Genomic DNA, 23,921 nt, shown 5'->3' on the forward strand with positions numbered 1-23,921 from the left:
GTACTCCTTGACAATTGGAGCTTGAATTTTGGTTGTAAATTGTTGCAGTTGTAAGTTGAGGTGCCACTGGACTCAATTTTATGACCATTTTTTACGATGGTAATTAAGCAAGTCACTGTGGTTGTTAAGCAAACCATATGATGGCAAGTATGAACCCATTTTTTCCAATATGCGATATTTTTTTTGGCAGAAAATTGCAAAACAACAACAACAAAACCCTTCACATGTGACAGTGTGATGTTGTAAGTGGCCATAAATGCAAACCAATTTCCCCAAATGGCATCATGTGACTGTGAGGGTGGTTTAGCAGTGGAAACGTGGGGATGGGTTGTAAGTAAAACTTCCCATCACTCCTGCTTTAAATATTTCCCAACTGGACCATTCAGATGCTTCATTTGCCCCAGAATATAGTGGCAGATGTAGTGCTGGATGGACTGCAGTATGCCCACATAATACTGCTAGTATTCAATTCAATTCAATTCAATTTATTAGATTTGTATGCCGCCCCTCTCCGAAGACTCAGGGCGGCTCACAACAGTAATAAAAACAGTATAACAATGGAACAAATCTAATAATAAAAATTATATTAAAACCCCCAACTGTTAAAAACCATACAATACATACATACAAAACATAAAATATAAGAAAGCCTGTTGCAGTGGCTCCCAGTAGGATTCCCAGTGTCATTTAACATGCTGACTGGCATCTTTAAGTCCTATATTGAATGGAGCATGGTTTTGGGCTTCTCCTCAATGATTTCTTCTCTTCCCACTAAGCATGGCAGAGAAGTCTTGCTCCTGGTCCCCCCCCCATAAGACAATGTCATCTGGTGGGCTCAAAGAGGCAGGTCTTCATGGTGCCTGATCTATAGAACAACCTCTTCCCAGAGATAGGGGTTGCCCTGATTTTATCACCTTTTTGAAGGTCTTTTTCTTTCCACAGACAGTGTTCAGGACATGAGCATATGCTGTGAGTGGCTGATTTTATTTTTTGTTCTTTTAGCAGGATAGTGGTGGTGAATATTTTTAATGAAGAGGACTTAACCTAGTTTTTCTTTGTGTATTTTATGATTGTTATTATTTGCTTTTGTTTAAAACATAGAATTCTTTGGATAGAAGGTAGCCTCGTAAATTCAGGCAATATACATATATAGATATTCACATCAGCAGATGAGCATATTACACCATTAAATTTCATTCCCAGTATTTTCCAGTATGGAAGTGAGATTGCAACATTTTATATTAGCTATAATCTAGTAGTGGCAGGAAGGCCATCAAATCTGCAAAATTATTTTTTTTAAAGACCCATGCTTTGAAGCTACCCGAGTGGATTAGCTGCCTTGAAGTGAGTCTGCCCTTTAATTTGCGGATCTGCTTTGATGGGTGGTTCAATTGAAGCCCTATCAAATCACGCACTCTCTTGAAGTTTTGCAAAGCCCAAAGTGCACGCTTGTTTCTGGAGTTGCAGATTTTGTTTCTGGCTGTGTATTTAATATTTTTTTAAGGGCCTGATAGCATCAGTCAAGGTAGAAGAAATACTAAAGACTGGCACTGGGAAATTGGTATAAAGTCTCTTAGTGTGTGAATCTGGGATCATCCACACAGTTTCTTTGAACCTGCTGAATCACTCAAGGCTTGAAATCCAAGGAAGGTGTACAAGCACAATGTTCAATACTGCTGATGGATTAGTTAAAGGAAAACAAAGGTCTGCTTAATCCAGATTAGATAGAGGTATTCCTGGTTTATCAGAAGTCAAAGCAAGGAGTCACAATTTTAAAGAAATATACCTCTCCAATCAATGCATTATTTCTCTATCTTTATTCGGTTACCTAAGATCTTTTTAAAAATTGAACTGTTGCCCTCAGACAGAACCTTCCTTTTCTCCATTTTTCAAGATTAACAGCATCTGAAAACCAGTTGCAGTTACATATGTGCTAGCCTCAGTGGTGAATATGTTAGCTTACATTAACTGATTTTTGGTTTGCTTTAAATGCAATTTGATATTAATTGACAACTTATATTAAAATGAATATAGCATTGTTTGAACCCACAATTATCATGTATTTTTAAAAGGATAAAAGTGGATTAAAAACTATGTGGGTTACATTAATGCAAATGATGTGATCTGGGTATGACATTAGAAGTCTTGGCAAGCTAAGAGATCCATTGCCTCAGCCCTTGTGCAGAATGCTTCTCTCTACAAAGTTGTAAGTAGAAATTTCTGGGATATTTCCAGCGGTTGGCTTCTAGCCGGAACACTAAATTGGGCTCGCCACAGCGGCTCATGAATGCTTGCAAGGCCAGTGTGATTTTGCTTCTGCAGCTGTGGAGGTAGCAAAATCACGCACGGAGCTGCAGGTGCGCCTGTGTTTCGGTGAGGTTTTTTTGCTTCCATGCATGCCAAAATAAGGGCACATCTGCGGCTCCATGCACAATTTTGCTACCTCCACAGGTGCAGAAGCAAAATTGTGCTGGTCCCGCAAGCACTTACAAGCTGCAGTGGCAAGCCCAATTTAGTGTTCTGGCTAGAAGCCCACTGGTGGATATTTCAAATATGAACTGAAGAACTGGAATCTCCAATAATGTTCCATCCACACTTATGAAATTAAAATGGAAAATAATAACATTAATAACAATAATAATTAGAGTGGACTACACTCCACAAAGCATATATTAGTAAGAATGCATATTAGATTTTCTTGGAGGTTAAAAAAATGAGGATTCACTAATCATATGATGGGAAATATGATCATTGGCATCTTTTGTGGATAATGTATTAATGCATATAAGTAGATTGTTGGCAGTGTCTTTAAATATTGAAGATAGTAATGTTATTTTAAACTATATACCAAAGCTTTGGAAACCATTTATCAGGAATTATGGTTATGTTAACCATGAGTCCGGTTTGGCTAAAAATGTCATCTTGAGAAATTGTAAATAAAATACAATTTTATATGTTAAGGAATGTGAAATGTATGATCTATCTGTTTTGGAAACGGAAATAATAAACAGATGAAGCAATATATATTATTATGGAAAGGATTTTGTGATATTTTATATTAACTTTTTCTACTGATTTTGTATTGAATGTATATATTAGTAAATCAGTGGCTATTGATCTTTTTTTTTAGTTTGCATTATTTGTTGATACATTTCATTTCTGTTAATTTTTTTCTTTAAAGAATCTTTTGTTCTGCATGTTAAGAATATCAAATAAAAATGCTTAGAGAAAAAAAGAATAGCATGGTACTGAGAACATAGCAAGATGGTCCATGGTTATTGAAATTGTGATTAGTCATATAAAGGAAAGATGAATGAGATAATAAGAACCATGCTGGTGCAATGCAGTATTGCTTGCAGCCTAATTCTGCTGACTGCCAGCAGTTTGATTCTTACTGTCTCAAGGTTGGCTCAGCATTCCATTCTTCCGGGGTCAGTAAAATGAGGACCCAAATTGTTGAGAGTAGTATGCTGTCTCTGTAAACAGCTTAGTTACAGCTGTAAAACACTGTGAAACTGTATATAAATCTAAGTGCTATTGCTATCTTGTTTTTTTGGGGGGGGTTATAATTTTTTATTGTTTTTCCACTCCGTACAGAGATTCAAATTCACATACCACAAATTAAAATACAATACAATATAATATCAAATGCCAAATTCTTAATCCAATTTTCCTAATTATTTATCCAATTTATTCTGGTACATATCATTCATCCTGTGCTACCTCCTTTTCAAATACTATCATCCGGATTTCAGATATTTTTATTTTATTTTTTATTTTATTTTTTTGCCTTCATTTGAATTCAAAGTGCTATTAGCTATCTAAATTTCTCTGGCTATTTGCTGTTTTTTAAAACTATGCTGCCATGCTTCAGTCCATTTCCTGTATTCTTAATTAATTCATCCCTACTTTTTAAACTCTCATTTTATCATAGCTGCTCTTAACAGAAGGGATTTCCAAATTTACTTCTCTTTAAATCCCAGGAAGGAAAGAAAGAAATACCATGCACATCATGTCTTAACCTTATTATAACAGTATCAATATACATATTTATTTATTTATTTATTTATTTATTAAATTTATTAAATTTGTATGCTGCCCCTCTCAGTAGGAGGAAGAGTTGTTATTAAAGATTTTAAATATCTCGCTTCATTCTTTTCATTTCTTTCATTATACCAGTATATATTTTCCACTTTAACAAATCAAAATCATTATAGTTATAGTTTATTAGAGTTATAGTTTATTAGATTTGTATGCCATCCCTCTACGAAGACTCTATATATCATACTATTCCATTATTTTTCAAGAAAAGTATCTTCCATATAGTAATATTCTTCCCTGATCTATATATTTTCCAGTGCCATTCTTAATGTAATAGTCTTCCCTAATCTATAAATTCCACTGCCAATCTCAGTGTAATTATCTTCCCTAATCTATAAATTCCACTGCCAATCCCAGTGTAATTATCTTCCCTAATCTATAAATTCCACTGCCAATCCCAGTGTAATAATCTTCCCTACTCTAATTGTTTTCACTGCCAATTGCAGCATGATAATCTTCCCTAATCTATATGTTTCCCTAATCTATATATTTTCCCTATTCTATATATCTTACACCAGGGGTCCCCAACCACCGGGCCACGGACCAGTACCGGGCCGCGGGGCATGTTGCACCGGTCCATGGAGTCAGCAGCTGCCGGCCCTCATGCCGCCACCCCCTCCCTCCAGCGCTTCACCTCCCGCCGGGCAAGAGGCCTCGGGAGGCAGGTTCTGCCGGCCACAGGACGATGGATGGGACAGAGGGGCGGGAAGGACCGAGAGGCTCAAGCCTCTTTTGGCTTCTGCCGTGGGGCGCTTTTGCGTTTTTGGCTGGGGGGAGGCAGGAGGGCCAGCCTGACCCCCTCTCTCCAGCGCTTAGCTCCCGCTGGGCAAGAGGGCTTGGGAGGCAGGTTCTGCCGGCCACAGGACGATGGCGGGAAAGAGGGGCGGGGAGGACCAGCACCCCCATGCTTAATCCCGCCCCCAACCACGCCCCTTTCCACCGCCACTGGGCCATAGAAAAATTGTCTTGCTGAAACTGGTCCCTGGTGGAAAAAACGTTGGGGACCACTGTCTTACACTACCAAATTCAGTGTGATAATCATCCCTAATCTGTTTAATTCAACTTTTCCTTATTTCGTCTGTCTTTCATTGTCATACCTAATATAATCAATACTAGTTATTATCCCACATTAATCCTCCTTTAATAATCATAACTTGTATTATATTATATAGTATTATATCCTTTCCCCTTTCCTCCTATTTTATTTATCACCTTAAGTCACAATCAATTTATAATTCAAACAATCAATAAAAATATCAAGGGTAATAATCATCCAAAATAATCATAGCTATTTTCAATTTTTTCATCCATAATAATCATAACGGTTTTGAATTTTCTCATTCATAACCATTTCAATTTTCACTCCTTATTCAAGCCTTCCATTTTAACTTTTTAATATCTTATTTATTTATTTATTTGTTTGTTTGTTTGTTTGTTTGTTTATTATTATTTTTTCATTACCAAACTCCAATAAAATTAAATCATTAATAATTCCAATTCATAGTCATTTCCTTTTATAATTTATAACTTTGTGTGAAAAACTCAATCCTCTTCCTCTTTTTTGTAGTGCTATTATCTTCTGCTATTTTCTGGATTTTCTTAAAATATCTCAAACCTTGTTTCCAATTATATTATCCAATGTGTTTTCAGTCAATTCAGATTTTCCCTTTAATCGCTTCTTTCATTGCTCCTCCCTCTGACAATCAGCTGAGACTTTTTCTAGCCTTAAGGAGGTGCTAAGAGTGAAGCAATCTTCCGTGCTTTGCTAGCAAGCGATCTTCCACACTTTTTTCAGCCCTAGCAAGGGTGCTAACGAGTGAAGCGATCTTTTGTGCTTTGCTAGTGAAGTGATCATCCCTTTGCCTGATTTTCTGACTGTTTTTTTTTCTGAAGAGAGAGAGAAGTGTTTTAGAAACTGTTTATTATCCCCAACAGGGGATAAAAAGCAAGCATGTGGGCTCAAAACCAGCAAATTAATGTGGTGATGCTGACCAGACTAAAGACTAGCCAGATGAATACCTGGTAGGTAGATTGTTTTTTCCTTATTTTCCTTCTCCAAAACTATTATACTCCATCTTATACTCCAGTGCATCTTATACTCTGAACAATACAGTAATTCAGGTTGATTGGTATCTTTGCAATTCCTAAAAAAAAATTGTGAGGATAATCTGACAGATCCATCTCCATGTTTTTCTCCTCCCTATACAGATAAGCAGCTCTTCTGCCAAATGTTGTGATTGCAGTTTATGTTGTTTTAAATTTCTAACATGGTTAAGAAGGAGCTTGCTCTCTATTGTCTTTGGCTTGTAATTGAGCAGAATTTCTTGTTGGTTTCCTTTGCTATGCAATGGATTTTGTTGATATTTCATGTATTCTCAGTTTAATCTCTTCTTGGCCTTTTGGCTAAGATCAAGTGTAGTTTGTCGGAAATGGTAGAGTCAGAATAAATATTAATTATGCTTTTAGGAATATAGTAACTGAGTAAACATTACAATAAAAGTAGTAAAGGTAATAGATATTTGTCAGAACATATTGTTACCCTTAATGCATTTTCAATACTTTTGTAAATAAAATAAACAAAATAAAGTGATTTATTGCTCTGATTTTTGCATTTATAGACATAAATATCAATGGTAACATATTAAGCAAGTTTTATAGTTATAGATTCTTTTTTGCATTAATTAAAAATAATTAATTAGAAATAAAATGAGATAGCACAAGTCTGTTCACAATTGCAATTATGTGGGGTTGTTGAGGTTACCAGTATAGTACTTTATAGGAAGTGCATGCTAGTTCATAATTGCTGTCATTTTATCATCATGAATGAAGTTATCCTGGCGTTTATTAGTATATACTATGCCAGGAACAAAATGTTTTTCTTATGCAACTACTTGGCTTAAATCCCCTTTTCTTCAATTGCTTCTGAACATGTACATGGCATAAGATTTTTAGAACTAACTTGCCCAATAAATTATGTAATAACTGAATAAAAAATGCAAATACATGTTAATTCTGAAGCCAGCTGAGAATTTCTCTTTAAGCAAGGAAAACAGGAAAGTTATGTCTTATTATCATATCTAGCCTTATTTCATGGGTTCCAGGTTTTTTGTGAAACATAGAAACATAGAAACATAGAAGACTGACGGCAGAAAAAGACCCCATGGTCCATCTAGTCTGCCCTTTTACTATTTCCTGTATTTTATCTTACAATGGATATATGTTTATCCCAGGCATGTTTAAATTCGGTTACTGTGGATTTACCAACCACGTCTGCTGGAAGTTTGTTCCAAGGATCTACTACTCTTTCAGTAAAATAATACTTTCTCATGTTGCCTTTGATCTTTCCCCCAACTAACTTCAGATTGTGTCCCCTTGTTCTTGTGTTCACTTTCCTGTTAAAAACACTTCCCTCCTGAACCCTATTTAACCCTTTAACATATTTAAATGTTTCGATCATGTCCCCCCTTTTCCTTCTGTCTTCCAGACTATACAGATTGAGTTCATTAAGTCTTTCCTGATACGTTTTATACTTCAGACCTTCCACCATTCTTGTAGCCCGTCTTTGGACCCATTCAATTTTGTCAATATCTTTTTGTAGGTGAGGTCTCCAGAACTGAACACAGTACTCCAAATGTGGTCTCACCAGCGCTCTATATAAGGGGATCACAATCTCCCTCTTCCTGCTTGTTATACCTCTAGCTATGCAGCCAAGCATCCTACTTGCCTTTCCTACCGCCCGACCACACTGCTCACCCATTTTGAGACTGTCAGAAATCACTACCCCTAAATCCTTCTCTTCTGAAGTTTTTGCTAACACAGAACTGCCAATGCAATACTCAGATTTAGGATTCCTTTTCCCCAAGTGCATTATTTTACATTTGGAAACATTAAACTGCAGTTTCCATTGCTTTGACCATTTATCTAGTAACGCTAAATCATTTACCATATTACAGACCCCTCCAGGAATATCAACCCTATTGCACACTTTAGAGTCATCGGCAAATAGGCAAACCTTCCCTACCAAACCTTCCCCTATGTCACTCACAAACATATTAAAAAGAATAGGACCCAGAACAGACCCTTGTGGCACACCGCTTGTAACCTGTCTCTGCTCAGAATACTCGCCATTAACAATAACTCTCTGATGTCTATGCTTCAGCCAGCTTGAAATCCACTGAACTATCCAGAAAGAGTTGATATGCTTTTGGTTTTTTATTAGCTTGTCAGGCTTATTAGTACATTCCATTCTGGACAAATCCTGCAAAGATTTTCCTTCTTTGTTTAGATGTTTATAGTGTGATTCTGAAATTTCCTGCAGGTAATATACCATGCAAAAATAGATCACGTTTTTAAAACAAGCAATGAAACATTTTTCTCACTCTTTGAACTGATGATGCTGATGGTCATTATTCAGTTGTTTGCTTTGTGTGAGCCACATTCTTAAGATCCATTACCAAGGTGACTCAGCCTTCCATCCTTCCAAGGTGGGTAAAATGAGGACCCGGATTCTGGGGGCAATATGCTGGCTCTGTTAAAAAGTGCTATTGCTAACATGTTGTAAGCCGCCCTGAGTCTAAGAAGAAGGGCGGCATTAAAAAATCAATCAATCAAACAAACAAACAAACAAACAAACAAACAAACAAACAAACAATAGATTTGGGGAATGGATAATATGTCCAAATAGTTAGGTGATCTCCCCATGAGGTATGTTCTGTCATGATGTGAAAACATTTATTTTTCTAAGAAGCTCTTGATTCTACCATTAATTAAATTGATTTCCTGATTGTTTGCTTTAATTGTTTTTAAATGAATGCTGCTATTTTTAGATTTTTAAAATATGCATTTGTAAATTTGGATGGGAAAAATGAATACAGTATTAATTTTTTTTAAAAAAAGTTAAATAATTATAACAGCAATGTTGTTTGTTGTCAGAATGGTATGCAATTAGTTAACAAGGTAGAAATGAAATTGGGGAAGAATTTGCTGTTCTGATTCTTACCTGAGTTTCACCAGATGGCTTGTGCCTGCACCACATGAACCTTGTATGGGGTTTGAGGTTAGGCAGACTTCTGTAGAATTTTAGAGCTGTAGGTTATATTGGGTAATTGAAGATAAACCCTGAAGTTTCAATGGTGGGTTGCTCCCGGTTTCGACCGGTTCTTAGAACCGGTAGTACTGGGGATGGGAGGCTCTACCCACTCACCTGGGATATTTTTGTGCATGTGGAGAGTGTCACATGTGCTCATGAGCATGCACATGAACTAGTAGCAAAATCATTTACAACCCACAATCACTGAGGATGACAATTTATTTTTCTATTATGCTAGAAAATGCAACATTTCCATGTGTTGGCAGTGAAATTTGCTTTTTGCATATTAGAAAGGTGTTGCATTGGCTGCCAGTAGAATATATACCATGTTTTTTTACAGATTTTGCTCCGTGAAATGTTGCTTCCCCAGAATTATTCCACTATTATTCCACAATAAAAATAAGTGGTGCTTTGTTGTGGAACCACTGCTTGGCATAAGCTTAATACAGATTGCCTCCCTAGGATTTTAATGGTTAAATTCCGGCTAATAAGGATAGTTTATAGTTTATTAGATTTGTATGCCGCCCCTCTCCGAAAATATCTTTTAATATTTGGCAATAGGGTGTGGATATTTTGATACGGTTTTATATGTATGTATGTGCGTATACACATATATACACACATGTATACACACATACATACATACATACATACATACATACATACATACATACATGCATATATGCATACATACATACTGTATGTGTGTATATATTATTTGTCTTATTCTTTTTTTTATCCATTGGTTTATAAAGTTGTAAACCATCAGGAATATAATAATAAAATAAAAATTGCAGTGGATAGATAAATGTAGTACCTGAGTGCATCTATAAATTTGCCAAGCTTGAACTCAATTTGAAGCAAGACTTCATCTATTTTACTTTCCACAATCCGGCCACTTTACAAATAAACATGTTCTCTTCTATTAAGATCAATCATAAGTTAATATATTTATGTCAGCATCAGGACTGACATGGATTACATCTTGATTAATGGCAAATTAGGGAGCTAAATGGATTTTGAATCTCGCTGATCTATAGAATTCATGCCATTGCCTCCTATTCTAATTTCAGTGGAGGAAGAGGTGTTTCAGATATTGGAATTTCTTTTCTGGGTAAAAACTCTGTTCAAGTTTGGAAATGGGATCCTTTTCTGCAGTGCCTTCCTGGTGTCTCTGTATTCTCTTATTCATAACATGTTAAATTTAATTTTATGTATTGCAATGGGAATATTTATTTAATCTTTTAAAACTTATATTGTTGTTTAAAGGTACCACAAGCAAAAACTGAATGTCCTTACTAGCTATTTATCATACAACATTTCCACGTTTCTCTAGTTTTCTCTGTTGTTGTTGTTCAATTCAATTCAATTTATTAGATTTGTATGCTGCCCTTCTCCGAAAACTCGGGGCGGCTCAAAGAATGCTGTTAATTGTAAAGTTGTATGTGACACATTGCAACCCCATGGACAATGTTCCTCCAGGCTTTTCTTGGAGTCCATTTAAGTGCACATTGACTTCTTCAGTGACTCCATCCAGCATCTCATTCTCTGCCATCCCCTTCTTTTGCCCTCAATTGTTCCCAGAATTAAGCTTTTCTCCAATGAGTCCTTACTTCTCACTAGGTGGCCAAAATATTTGAGTTTCATCTTCAGGATATGACCATCTAAAGAGCAGTTATAACTTTACAGGCTCTTTTGGTTTAGACAAATGAAAAGCTGATATCAAAATAATCTGAAAGACAAACAACTTGCTATAGGGGACCCTCCAGATGGCCCCATAGACTACTAAGGCATCCGAGATAACTCTAGATTGCTTGATGTGATTGTAGCATATCCAAAGTGTTCCAAAAACTATTACAGTGAATATGAGATGCTTCTTTCTGGGAAGGGAGTATATCAATAGTGGGGAAAAGAGAAACAAGGAGGGTCCACTGAGACAAATGGGGAATGCTCAACAAATATATGTCCCCTTGTTGAGATCTTCTTCAACCCTAAAACACCCAAGCCTGAGAATTAGGAATGTGGGAATCTTCTTTTCTAATAAAAATATATATTTCATCAAAACAAGCCATCATGATGATAGCTAGATAATAATAGATAGGTAGGTAGGTAGGTAGGCAGGCAGGCAGGCAGGCAGGCAGGCAGGCAGGCAGGCAGGCAGACAGACAGACAGACAGACAGACAGATAGATAGATAGATAGATGGGTAGGGAGGTAGGTAGATAGGTAGATAGGTAGATAGGTAGATAGGTAGATAGGTAGATAGGATAGATTATTATTATTTATTAGATTTGTATGCCGCCCCGCTCCGAGGACTCGGAGCGGCTCACAACAGAATACAATATCACAAATCCAATATGTTAAAAAAGCACATAAAAAACCCATTATTAAAACCATACAATTCAGTCATACCATACACAAATCTACCATAGCCTAGGATTCTCAGAGCCAAATTCTTGGCCTTTCATTATGTTTAGTTCCATTAGATATAGAATAGCGCAGTTGAAAGGGACCTTGGAGATCTTCTAATCCAACATATCCCATATCTGGGTGATATTCAAATATATAGAGTAAAAATAATTAACTGCAATATTAAATAAAAATACAGTAATACCTCGTCTTACGAGGAGTTCACGTTTCAGCCGGCCAGGAAGGACATCTCCGTGACGTCAAAGCTCCACCTATGGAATTCCCTATTGGGATTCCCCACCTCCGTTTGAGTCTCCCGACTGGCTGACAGCTCCACGGCTCTTTTACAAAGCTGACAGCCGGGCGGTGGGGCTTCTCAGCAGCCTCTCGAATGCCGAACCCGGAAGTTCGGCAAAAGTTCAGGCTCGGCGTTCGGGTTTGGGAGGATGCCGAGAAGTCCCCCGGCTGTTTCAAAAGGCGACAGCCGTGCAGCGGATCTTCTCGGCGGCCTCCTGAACCCGAACTTTTGCCAAACTTCCAGGTTCGGCGTTCGGGCGGCGGGTTCGTAAGGTGAAAAAAGTTCGTAAGAAGAGGCAAAAATTTTCCGAGCCCCAGGTTCGTATCTCGGAAACTTCGTATAACAAGGGGTTCATATCACAAGGTACTACTGTAGTAGAATAAAACAATAACATTTTTTCTGATAAAAAGCAAGTGATGAAAACGTCATTGCAGTCTAAAAATGATACAAGTTGATATATTTCAGTAAATAAAATGACCTCATCTAGCCCTTTCCCCTAAAATAGATTATAAAATGGGCTTCATCGAGATGTTTTTATTGGACTAGAAGCTACCGGTTTTTTTTTTTACAGATTTTGCTCCGTGAAATTTTGCTTCCCCAGAATTATTCCACTATCCATAAAAATGTCACGATAGATTGAACTACTGCATCATCAAAAAGAGCATACCAGCAACCCAGTATCTGGCAAAAACTTTCTGAGAAGCTGAAAGTGAAATATGAAAGAGACAGGCCACGGCTGCCTTCTGTGTATACTGTGACAACATTCAGAATAATTTAATTTGAAAATAAAGAACTAGCTACGTTTTTGTTAGCAGAAAAAAAGTGCTGTCAAATTATACTACTTTTAATAGTAGCAGCATTTTTGGTAGCCTTTTGACTCTGCAGAGGCTGTCTGAATCTGCATAAGAGATAGGGAGCCAAAAACATGGGGGTGGGGAGACATGGCCTCCTTCTTGCTTGTGAGCTTCTATGAGTCACCTGTTAGTTACTATGAGAAACTGGATGCTGCACGAAAGAGACCTTTGTGTCTGATCCAGCAGGGGCTCTATATGCTAGCTTTGCAGATGACTTATGTGGATTAATCAACACAGTGACAGTTGTGCAATAATATTGACCCCTGGTGATTCTGCCTTATGATCCTTTGTGCGACTGATAAATTCAGTGGCATTCTATAACCTGACGTTTTTCCTTATTTGATTGCATTAGCAGGCACCTCTGGAGCCTTTACCAAATCCTCCCCCCTTGCCTTTTCCTCTTTTCCTTATCAGCAAATGTGCTGTGCCTTTTTGAATGTTCTCTTGCATACTGAATGTACTTTAGGCTTTATCAACAAGTGAAAAGCCATATGCCTCAGGACATTAAATAGCTTGAAAAAATTTCCTTAAATATAAAAAGGCGGGTCTTTTGGAAAAAAACCTGTCAGCTCATTGAAAGCTTTTTCTAAAATTATTTTTAAAACACAAATGCAAGTGAATACGGCAATGGCTTGGTAAGGATGATAATTAAGTCAAATAAGTTCTCATAATTTATTGGAACAATTTTTTTTTGTTTTTCTGTGTTATTATCCTAATTCATAAATCTCTGCAGATTGAAATTTCTGGTTTAAACAAGCCAGTGGAAGAATTGATGCATCACAATTTGCCTACAATATAAATATCTAATTTATAAACGCCATACTACTGTTTACTATTACAATAACATCTTGATGGAATGGACTATTTGGGCATATGGGAGTCTATTAAAGTTGAATGTCCATCGACTCTAAAGAAGAAGAAAAAGAAGAAGAAAAAAGAATGGAGAAGAGAAAGGAAAGGAAAGGTTACTTAACTAGGAGTTTTGTTTGTTCTGCTTTGGTTTGAGGGAAGACAGACAGGAAAAGTATGCTTCTTTGTGTACCCTGCAGAAAGTACTAAAACAATCCTGGTGAAGCTGGGTGACAAATGAGGTCCTGCGAAAAAGGATGGGAGGAATATGGAAAGGAAAGTGGTAAAAAAGGAATGGAGAACAGTTTCTAAGGGAGCTTAGTCTAATTGACAAGGTGTGAGGATCTGCTTTTTAAAAGCGATATGGAGAAAAGATGTGAGGTATAATTTGATTCAGGTCTCTTCTCCCCTTACTGCACTTTCAAGAGGAAGAAATCAGGCTATGGGATACGAATCAGAGAAGGTAGCAATCACATTCATGCTGCTGCAGTTCTGATCTCTCTCTACCTGTTAATAGGAATACATAGGTTCATTAGCTCTCCTCAGTGTACATACAAACAACAAAGTGGTAAGTCAAAGATAATACAATGAGTGATAAATCATACCAACAGGAATACACATAGGAAAGGTGAGACGATGAGAAAGATGTGAAGATGACAAGGATCGTAACAATTCAGTACATCTACAAAGTTAGATACCATTAGAAATAAGACAGTGCTGTGAGAATTAGGTGTTTAGGAGGGTGATGGCATGGAGGGGGGGGGGTGTCTTTGTATCTAGTTGTTTTGGTATGCAATGCCCTGTAGCTGTGTCCTGAGGTGAGAAGTTGTTCTCCTCTAAGGTGTTGATGGCAGTGTTCCCTCTAATAGTTTTTGGGGGTGGGCGGAAAAGAATAGTGTCTGAGCGGCAGTCCCTTCGGGACTGGGCAGCACAGAAATATTAAATAAACAAACAAACAAAAAACCCACCCTGTTTTGCCTCAGAGAATTTCAAAATAAAATACTGTACTGTGTGTCTATAACAGTGAGCTCATAATAGGGCAACTCTATCAATATCAAAATGCCACTTAAATGGTTGAGTTAGTTTCAAACTAGATTTTGATTTTCTTTCTCTCTTCCTTACTCCCATTCTTTTTCTTTTTCTTTTCCTTCCTCTCTTTTTTCTATCTGTTTCTCTCTCTTCCTCTCTTCCTCTCTCTCTCCTTCCCTCTCACTCTTTCCCTCTCGGCTTCTGGGCAGGTTTGAAAAACTCTGAGTTGATGATGATTTTTAAGTGAGCGATTGCTCACTGCTCAGCTTAGATGGAACTATGGTTGATGGTGTGCTTTAAATCAATAATTTTCTTCCTTCCTTCCTTCCTTCCTTCCTTCCTTCCTTCCTTCCCTCCCTCCCTCCTTCCTTCCTTCCTTCCTCCCTTCCTCCCTCCCCCCCTCCTTGGAATTTCATAATAAATCTTTTTGGTGAGTGCTCCCCTCTGTTTGATAATCCCAGTTTTAGTCTTTGCTTCAGTTGTAGAATAGAATTCTTCATATACCTCACTGAGATAGAGTCTTTTAGAATATTTTTTCAGATTTTCATTGATTGTATCACAACTGATATTGACGTATATCTGTTCAAATCTTTCCAGCCCTTAGGAAAAATACAGAATGGTTTCTAAGATCCAAAAAAGGAAAACTTCCTTAATGTTATCTTTTATAGAAATTTGGATTCAGTCCTGTTTTCCCAACAGTTATTTTCCAAAATTATTTGCACACATAAATAATTGAAAAGAAGAGAGTAGAAAAAGGCAACCGGTATAATTATTTATCTGAATGCTAAGGACATTTTAGGTTTCTGCAACCTACTATATTAGGCTGATTGTAAGTATAGTGGTACCTCTACTTATGAATTTAATTCGTTCTGTGACCAGGTTCTTAAGTAGAAACATTTGTAAGTAGAAGCAATTTTTCCCATGGGAATCAATGTAAAAGCAAATAATGTGTGCAAACCTATTAGGAAAATCCAAAACTTTAAGGCTTTTTTTTAAAAAAGTGACAGGCATACGAAGCAAAGGCAAACAGAGTGGAAACAGGCAAATGGAGTGGAAACAGGCAGTGAGGAGAAGCGAGAAATGGAGTTCTAATGAAGGCAAATGAGTGGAGACAGGCAGCGAAGGAAGTGTCTGCCCCAAATCGCTTCCAAATCACCCCTCCAGACGTTTCCTTCACTGTCCTAAATCGCTTCCTCCAGTGAAGGAAACGTTTGGAGGGGTGATTTTGGAAGCAATTTGGGGCGGCGTAGGAAGCATCTGGAGGGGTGATTTTGGAAGCAGGTGGGGCAAAAGAAGCAGTAGGCGAGGGGAGATTTTGGCAATGGGATGGGGCGGCTGCGGGGAGCGGAGGAAGCAGAGGGCAAGAGGGCAAAGTGAAAGTGAAATGGGGTGGCTGTGGAGAGCTCCTCCGACACACCATTTTGGCTGCTGCTTGCAGCAGCAGCCAAGAGAGAAGCGAGGGTTCATACATAGAAAATGGTTCATGAGTAGAGACAAAAAACCTTGAACACACGGTTCTTATCTCGAAAAGTTCATAAGTAGAGGTACCACTGTATGTGTGTTTTTTATATTATTGTTATTATTGATTTTTATTGTTGTTGTATTTATTCTGATTTTTATCCGCCCAGAGTCCTTTTGGAATGAATGAATGAATGAATGAATGAATGAATGAATGAATGAATGAATCCATCCCATCCCATCCCATCCAATCCAATCCAATATGATTTCTGTTGCTTTTTGGCTCTATATTCAGAAAATCAAAACAAACAAGAAAACAGACAGTAAGTTGCTCTCATCATCTTTTGACACACAAAGCAAAGGATTGTGTAAGTCTTCTTAATTTTAACTGTTTTTATGTTTATCTTTTTACCATTTTGTCAGTTGCCCAGAATCATCCTGTTGGCAGTATCTAAATTGAATGAATAAATAATTTAAAAATAAGGTACACCATTTCTACATTGTGTTCAGGATGATGTTTAAAAAGCTCCTCCTTTCTCATGGAAGACTTAAGGTATAAATATTAACTCAATTGTCAACATAATCATTTGTCCTCTTGTACACCATTTCCTATATCATCATTTTTAGAAGGATATTTTTTTATTTGTTCAATTTAGAAGCTGCCGGACTGCCTATTTCTTAAAAACCTCACTCATTTGTTACGAAAACAGGCATATTAGTAGATATATTGATTTACATTCAATATTTTCACAATTTTAGAAACTTTTTTTTTAAATTTAAAGCCGGTCAGGTTGTTAGGAATTAATATGTTAAAGCTGTAAGCATCAGTGAATCAAATGCCATAAGAAGCAAACAACACCTGCTCTTCAGGAGATACTTCTGATAATTAGAAAGAATGTATGACATTGTTTAAAAGGTTAGGCAGTCTGCAAACAAGATAAATTGTTGAAACCATATGTTAATATGGGAAGCACCAAGAGTAAACAAAAGATCATCATGGTTTAGTTCAAAAACACTTTGACAACAAACAGATCTGATATAATTAGCTGAACATTTCCCCTTAAAAGCTCTAACTGGTTTTGCCTGGGGCAATAAGGGAGGAAAGAATGATCTCTGGCTACACAACATTGCCCATCAAGCCAAGGTCTTAAACAGTTCTTCTCCCCAACAATTTAGAAGGTTTATTCAAGATTGTGTAATGAGTTCTTCTGCATTTTGAAAAAGTAGCCTGTTTAAACAAACCTGTTTTTAGATGGCATTTTGATATTCAGAGAAGAAAGCAGTGCATTTCATTTCATTTTTATTTTTTTCCTGTCCTAAGATGTGGTATCATTTTTAGCAAGTGAATTAATATGTATCTCCTAGTATCACATTTATAGAGTTGACCATCTACAGGAAAGAAAGGGCAGGCAGTCTAAAATTGGGCCCTTTAGAAATAATATCTTTAAAGTTTGTTTTTGCTTTGCTTTTCCTCCATTACAAAATATTTTATTTTGGCTGAATTATGTCACATGAAACACACATAGACACATGACAATTATGTCACATGAAACACACATCATACATCATACATACATACATACGCTAGTATGTATGATTGGTTTTAATTTGTGGTGTTTTTTAAATTAACTTAAATATTAGATTTGTTTTACATTGTATTGTTATTGCTGTGAGCCGCCCCGAGTCTGCGGAGAGGGGCGGCATACAAATCTGATTAAACTTAAACTTAAACATAGATGTCAGATATTCTACAATTAGAAGAGCTGGTGCTGGGGAAGGTCTAGTGTCTTTAATATGCTAGCCACATTCATATGATTGGAACTTATGTTGTTTATTTTGTTTATGATAATCTTTATCTTCAGTACTTAAATAACAATATTTTTTAAAAAAATTAATGTTGGGTTGGCAGATAATCTTGCTCTTGGTAATGTAACTTGGCAGAGAATATTGACATGGAATAGAAAAATCACACCTACCATATATTTCAAAGTATAAGAAGCACCAGAGTATAAGACACACATAACCTTTGGGAGAGGAAAATAGGGGGGAAATCTTTCTACCAGGTATTCATCTGGTCAGCTTCAGCACATTATTTTATCCCCTGGTTAGAGCTGCAAAAGCCTTTTTCAGAGGGAGCAGGAATGAAAACAAACCTTTAAAGACTTAGAGCAGGAAAAAACCCTTCTTGGGAGGAGATAGTTAGCACTTAGTTAGGGCTGGAAAAAAAGTTTCCAAAAAACTACATTTGGAATATAAAAGGCACCCAAATCTTTTTCACTACAGTTGCTGGACTGGTTAACATAGAAGATGGTAGTAAGGCCAATGAAATGCTTCAAATATCTCATGCTTGCCAGGATTCTGCTATAAAAAACTCCATGTGTGCTGGCAAGCTCAAAAATTTACGAGGTAATGCTCATAACCCTTGTAAAAGGGTTTCTCAGTGTCATGCAAATTTCTTATTGGATTGAAAATGTACTGGATTACTTCTGAAGTCAACAATTCCCATTCAGGTGATTCTGTAACTGAATCAATTTTAAAAGCAGTTGAAAGAGAAATCAAAAGTCCTGCTGGGCTTGTAGAAACATATAGTACTGTACTTTCAGAATTGTAGCATAGCCTCTACACATATTTCATGAAGGAAATAATAAATTGCTTCCAACTGATGGTAATGACCCAAGAAAGGAACAAATGTTTCTGGCGGTGGATGATGTCACCGTGAAAACTTTGGCTTCCTGAACTATATCCTTCATTCTCCTTAAGGCCTTCTGCCAAGAGATAGACCAAACCACCAATCTTGGAAAGACTGCCTTTGGAAGACATCTTTCTAAGGTTATTTGAAGGGCTTTAAATTAAATCAAGAGGTGGAAGGAGAACCACATTCACAAAGTCATGCCAAAGGCAATAAATCTTACAATAAGGAATGCAGTAGTAAAAAGGTTGCTTAGAAATGCATTGGGACATGCAACACTAAAACTTAAGGGAATACTTTTCCTTTTTAAAATTCTCAGTTATATCTTTTTTATTAGTTTATAATGTAAACTAATAGAAAAAATATATATAAAAGCAAAGAATAGGAAAATGGGGGAGGGAAAAAGGAAGACAAAAGTATAGGAAAAAAGGGAAAAAGAAAGAAAAGGAATTGGTTTCCAATTCCCTTTGGTGTAGTAGAATAAGATTAGTAACAGCAAACCTCAACTTTTTACTTTTATATAAAAATATAAAGTAGCTATTTATATATTTTCCCCCACCTTAAGCACAAAGTCCAGAAGCGGTTTCCAAGTACGAAAGTAATTTGTGTTTTTCTTTTATCAAAGCAGCCAATATAGCCACTTCTACCAACTCCCTTCTTTCCGATTATTTTGGCTTCTTTTTTCCCTCCCCTATTTTTCCTATTCTTTCCAACCATTTGTCCATTGTGGAAATTGAAGCATCATTCAATTTTTGTACATAAAGTAATCTTTCTGCCATAAAGATACAGAATTTGTATCAGATTATAGGAGGACAAATATGAGATTTTATGCATAACTAAAACTTGGTAGAATGGATATCATGATTGGAACACAATACTGGAAGGAAGCAATTTGTTCAAAAGGAACAGACCCAACAAAAGGAGAGATGGAGTCACACTATATATAAAGAATAAATAACTATACCTGCATGGAAATTCATAATTCCAAAGATTAAAAACATTGCATCAAGCGCTGGCCATGTCCAGTTTAGCGAAGGGGGGGTAAAGTCACGATATATCACATGATGCTCCCGTGACAATGTGAGTTTGACATCCTTGATATAAACTATTTGCATTCTGATGTGATTATTTATTGCTAATGTTATGTTTGAGAATAACTTTTGAGTAGCTCAATTTTTTTTAAAAAAAATCTATTTCAGATCTTTAGTTTTCTAACTTGACTTATTTATTTTCCTGCTTCTATGATCTCCTTTATCACAGAATAGAAATATTTTTGAATTGATGTGTGCTGCATATTGAGTGGGATAGTTCCAGTTTTCTTCTATAATTGTTGCTAAGCTTTAAAAAGCTCGTGGAACAGTGTTAATCAATGGCATCTACAGGAGGTTAACACCAGAGGTTTTGCACATAGTCAGCTGGATCATTGATTATTTCTGAATCCTTTGTAATAAAATGTATTCAGACTTATAGAGGTGTTAGAATCCAAGATACCCATGCTATTCATGATCCCATGTGGCTATTCAAGTGTGGGAATAGACTGATGCTCCAGTGTACAGCAATAATAAGTGTAAATGTATGTTACTGAAAGTCTACGCGTTTTTGTAAAAGCTACTTTAAACTTTGTGAACTGTAGCCTATTGTTCTAGATGCCAAGTTATCCATATGTTTCAAAACAAAAATAAAGAAGAAGAGGAGACATGCAGGGATAGTGACAGAATAACAAATAAATTCATTGTAACAAAAGAGCAGTATATTTGAGAGAACTTTACCTACTTAACTTTCAGTGATTTTCTTCTTACAAAAGTAAAACTGATCATAATAAAGGCATCAGAGAATTGACCTTTTAGAAATACCAGTTTGCTCTTTACAAATTGGTGAAGCAGAAACTTGAGAAATACTGTAACATGGGGGAAAATAGCAATTTATTTTGTTCTGTAACATTTCAGAATGTGAACTGGAAGAAAAGGAAGGTGGAAAAGCAATTCCAATAGATGGCGCTAGTAATCTAGGGGAAAGGGGAAGATAATTGAAGCTGGTGATTCAGGACAAGATAATCTTATGCCCTTAGTAGCATATTGGGAAATGTAAAAAACAAACCCTCCAGTCTTGAGATATTTCTATAATGCAAATCTTGAAATCCAGGAATGATTTAGTAAAAATCTATGATACTGTTATGAATGATTTATTGCATGAATAACATGTTCTGTTGCTGAAACACGAGTACCCCCAAAATTGTTGCAAAGGTACTTTTTCAAGAGGCAACTGGAGTTTATGATTTTTCTTTGAAGATGTTTCGCTTCCATTCCATAAGCTCAGAAACTTCTTGGATGAGAAGTGAAACATCTTCAAAGACAAACAAGAAAGTCCAGTTGCGTCTTGGAAAAAAAAACATTTGGGACAACCATGACCTGGATGACTAATAGATATCCACAAAAAATATTTCACTTATCCTCAGTCGATACATATGGGTCAGACCATAGCCTATTATAAAAATGCACAAACAAAAATGTAAAAATACCTGCCTTCATGGGAATGCATTTGGGAATGCATTAACCCTTAAGTGTGTTGGACCAGATATTGAAAGTATTTCTTGTGTGTTTAACAGGGGTGAAAAAAGATGATTTAGTAATTTATGTCTAAGATATCTTGACTCCTGTGTAATATTAAAACATATCCTTGATCACCTGTAAAAATGGATGTACATATTTGACCATTTTTGGATTAGTGTTATAATGTTCCATAACAAGGTAACTTTACTTGAAGACCTTAACAATCAAACTATTATTCAAAAGTGGAGAGACTATATTATACATCTGCATAATATAATAGCAAGTCTGTCCTCAAGAAACTATCATAGATCCTATGAATACTAAGGAACTATCAACCAGTCTTCAACCTTTCTTGGGAAAGTTATTGAGAAAGTGGTCTGTTGTGGTGCCTCAAGACTGTTAGCAATTTATTTTGTTCTGTAACAAAATAACAGTCTGAATGGGAAAAATAAAGTCAGGCTTAATCCCAGCAAGACAAACTGTGTTTGAGGTTGGAAACTTTCTGATACCAAGGTTATTCCACCAGTGGGGGACAGATGGGGTGACTCTTTCTCATGCATACATGGTCTTGTTATTTGAGTACCTCTGTGGACTTATAGCTTCTGCTCAAAGCCCAGGTGACAAAAGCTAGGAAGGCTTTTGCTCAGTTGTAGTTCATGAGCCAGCTTCAGTGTTTTCTGAATCTGATACCCCTACTCATGATCACTCATGCCTTGGTCAACTCCCATTGGGATTCTCCAGGGGGCTGTTCTTGAAGAGCCTTTAGATGGAACTGTTAGTCCAGAATGCAGAACCTCAATTAACTACACCTATTAATTGCTTCACTTTTTAAACCATTAACTCAAGGCATTGGCCAGTTGATTTCTAGGTACAATTCAACTGCTGATTGCCATCTTTAAAATTCTTCATAGCTTGGGATTTGGGTATCTTTGGAATTACCTTCTCCCTATGGCCTCTGCCTGACTAATAAGATCTAAGTATAGTGGTACCTCTACCTAAGAATGCTTCTACTTACGAACTTTCTAGACAAAAACCGGGTGTTCAAGATTTTTTTTGCCTTTTCTCAAGAATAGCACCGGCAGACTTACCAGCCGGTGCCTTTTGCAGGAGGGTCGGGACGGCACGGACACATGGCAGCCGCCATCTTGGATCTCGGCTGAAGTCTCGCGAGATTGCGAGACTTCAGCCGAGAATCAGGCCAGGGTGGCCTGATTGCTGACGTGTCCGGGCGGGGCTTGCCAGCCCTATAAAAGGGCGTGCAGGCCCGGGCTCGGCCTGTTCGCCCGGACCACGTCAGAAGAGCAGACACCCGCCCGCCCTCCCTATTTTGCAGTGTGCTATTATGGGTCGCCCTAGGGGGCCGAATGGGAATTTTTTGCGGCTTGGCCTTTTAGCCGGGCCGTTTTTTCGCCCATTCCACACTGGGGAAAGCGACATGCGGTTAGGGGGTGCTTGCACCTTTTTTAGTCTAATTGGCTTACCTTTGGTCATTTGGGTAGGCAGGTTAGGGGCGGAAAACTGGGTGGTGGTTTAGCAACTGTGTGTTCTCCATTGGGCATCTTTGGGGATGATTGACAGGTTCTCTCCAAGCTTGTGGTGGAAGCGACCTGAGCAGTTGGGGGGAACCTGTCTTTGGGTCCCGCACCTTTAAGTCCCCCGTTAGGGGTTAGCCGGCGGGACCCCCCTCATGCAAGGGCATGGCAGGGTCTCAGGTGAGGGAGGGGTCCCTCACCTGGACTAGCATGGAGCTACGCCCATATGTTGCCCAGGAAGTTTATGTGATGTCATTTTCCGCCCCGGAAGCAATTGTTTGACCCTGCAGGTCCATTGTTTGGGTCATAATTAGATATGTTAATTTATGCTAATTTAGTTGAATAAATTATGCTAATTTATTTTAATAAAAATGACCCAGTTTAAATCCAGCTCTTGTGTCCGTGTCATTACTCCGTCTCTTCTGGAAAAGGTGGGGAGAAGCCTCCATGGAGCCTCTCTAGGAATCTCCTGAGAGGAAACAGGTCCTCCATCCTCCCTATGGTTTCCCCAATTGCACACATTATTTGCTTTTACATTGATTCCTATGGGAAAAATTTCTTCTTACAAACTTTTCTACTTAAGAACCTTTTCTACTTACAAACTTTTCTACTTACGAATTAAGTTCGTAGGTGGAGGCACCACTGTACATGGGCTTCTTCTATTCCCTTACTATTATAGAGTGTCATTTATGGATATTTCTATTGCTGTCTCCTTTTTCTGAAATACTATGCCCCCAGATATCAGTTTAGTGTTTTGTAAGGATATTTAAGACCTAGTTATTTCAAATCCCTAGCCTGAAAGATGGGATGGTTCCTTTTATTGGGGGATGTTTGTTGACCAGGGAATTCCCTTCTGTTAGGATTTTGTTTCTTCAGTTTGAATTATTATTGTGGTGAGTGTTATTATGATTTTGTATTTGATTACCAGAGGAGCTTTGTGAGCTACTTAAAAGTCCCTTGTCTCTCAGAATGACATATAAACCTAGTGAATGAATAAATATCAAAGGAAACATCCAGCAATTGTGCTTGTTTATGATCTCATTTATATTTGAAAAAAGAGCCAAT

At 37.3% G+C, this 23,921-nt stretch overlaps 2 protein-coding genes and 1 pseudogene across 3 annotated transcripts in view; all 3 read left to right on the forward strand.

Annotated features, from left to right (window-relative positions):
• FMN2 (formin 2) overlaps positions 1 to 23,921 on the forward strand; it is a 624,734-nt gene that overhangs the window by 134,959 nt on the left and 465,854 nt on the right. The window lies entirely within an intron of this gene.
• Positions 1 to 23,921, forward strand: part of CHRM3 (cholinergic receptor muscarinic 3) — a 309,565-nt gene that overhangs the window by 84,702 nt on the left and 200,942 nt on the right. The window lies entirely within an intron of this gene.
• On the forward strand, positions 6,485 to 6,592 carry LOC139158250 (U2 spliceosomal RNA; annotated as a pseudogene).

This window comes from Erythrolamprus reginae, chromosome 1 (genome assembly GCF_031021105.1).
Source record: "Erythrolamprus reginae isolate rEryReg1 chromosome 1, rEryReg1.hap1, whole genome shotgun sequence".
NCBI classification, from domain to species: domain Eukaryota; kingdom Metazoa; phylum Chordata; class Lepidosauria; order Squamata; family Dipsadidae; genus Erythrolamprus; species Erythrolamprus reginae.